General features: G+C 45.4%; 1 non-coding gene across 1 annotated transcript; it reads left to right on the forward strand.

Moving 5' to 3' along the window:
• The first annotated feature begins 993 nt into the window (after positions 1–993).
• Positions 994–1,096, forward strand: LOC149843014 (small nucleolar RNA R71). The gene has a single exon (XR_016431294.1). It is a non-coding gene; the product is annotated as a small nucleolar RNA R71 (small nucleolar RNA).
• The last annotated feature ends 706 nt before the right edge of the window (positions 1,097–1,802 follow it).

Here is a 1,802-nt window from a genome sequence, read left to right on the forward strand (position 1 = left end):
GACGTAGGTGAAACAATGGTCTCTGGCTCCTCTATCCTCTCTCTACTCTCTCGCTCTCTGCTCTCGACGTGATACTCACATCCACTCCTCAAGGCCATAACTGATTTAACCTGCTGCTGTGTCTCAGTATGAAATAGGCCTCCAGTCATCTGGTCCTTACCCTTCGGGTTCATGACAGCCTGACTCGGCAATGTACCCTCGGGTCTCCTACTAATAGCCTCAGCTAACTGTCCCATTTGCGACTCTAACTTCGCAATGGACTGCGTATGCGAGCTCAAAATCTGGCTACACTTCTCGAAGGCGTTCTGATTAGAGGTTTTCACCTCTTGGAATGCCTGGAGAAGTCTCTCCTCAAAAGATGTCTGCGGGGCAGACTCCTGCTGAATCGGGGGAGTAACAGAAGAAGAAGAAGACTGAGCATAGTTCGGTCTTTGAAATGACTGAGTAAAAGATGGCTGCCGAACTGGCTGAGAGGATGTAGGCATCTGCATGGAAGACTGTGGATTCTTCCATGAAAAATTGGGATGGTTACGCCAACCCGGATTGTATGTCGATGAAAATGGCTTGTTCGGCGGTCTGACGTAACCCTGAGCTGCCTGAACTTGTTCTTGAACAAATTCAGGGTACTGAGCTGCCGAAGGGCACTCAGTGATCTCGTGTGCCGGACTGGCACAAAGAGTACACACCTGCTGTGTAGTGGATGGTCCTGAGAGAAGCTGGTCCAGCTTCTGAGCAATCATGTCTACCTTGCACTGTAGTGCAGTAGATGGACCAACTTCAAGAACACCAGCTTTCTTCTGAATGCTGGGTGTGGCTCTATCAGATTGAGAGCTCGAAGCATGGTGGAGTGAATTCTCGGCCAATGTATCAAATAGCCTCCATGCTTCGTCCTCGCTCTTCAACATGAATGTCCCTCCGCATGAAGAGTCGATCATCTGACGATTCTTGTCAGACAATCCATCATAGAAGCTCTGCACCAGTTGCCATTTCGGCACCTGATGATGGGGACATTTCCTGAGGAGATCCTTCATTCTCTCCCAGGTCTCATGAAAGCGTTCACCATCTAGCTCTGAAAAGCTAGTGATGGCTCTACGATATTGGTTCGTGCAACCAATGGGAAAGTATTTCCGAAGAAACTCCTGTTGCAACTGATCCCAGGACTCTATTTCTACAGAATCTAAGGACTTTAGCCAATACTTGGCTTTGTCCTTCAATGAAAAGGGGAATAGAGTCAACCTCAATGCATCATCATCGAAATTCTGTATCTTAACAGTAGAACAAATTTCGAGGAATTCATCTAAGTGTCGGTAGGGATCCTCATGACTAAGGCCATAAAAGGATGGAAGCATTTGAAAAATGCTGGCCTTAATCTCATAATGTGGCGCTCCTACATCGGGTCTCCGAATGCAGGATGCCTGAACATAGTCTGTGGGAATGAAGTATTCCCGCAGAGGGCGTGAAAGAACTGGGGGTGGAGGTGGAGGATCCATGTCAGCCATTGTTGCCGAACTTCGATGAGAATGTAAAATTCTCTCTGGGTTGTCAACAAATGGGTGTAATGGGGTTCCTAGACCTCGTCGGCCCTGTATACACTGGTACTAAGACCAGATGTAAGCGAACGACCTAACTCTAAGAAATATAAACTAACACAAATACTAAAATGTAAATAAACAAATAACAGTAACTAAAAACAAACAGATATGCTATATAGCTATGTCAGAATTCTATACTAAATGATTAAGTAACAAAGTAAACTATTCTAAAATGCTAAAACAAATAAATATAGGAAATCACAAACTATG

The sequence above is a fragment of the Nuphar pumila genome, chromosome 3 (assembly GCF_984573655.1).
Source record: "Nuphar pumila chromosome 3, dmNupPumi1.hap1.1, whole genome shotgun sequence".
Lineage (NCBI taxonomy): Eukaryota > Viridiplantae > Streptophyta > Magnoliopsida > Nymphaeales > Nymphaeaceae > Nuphar > Nuphar pumila.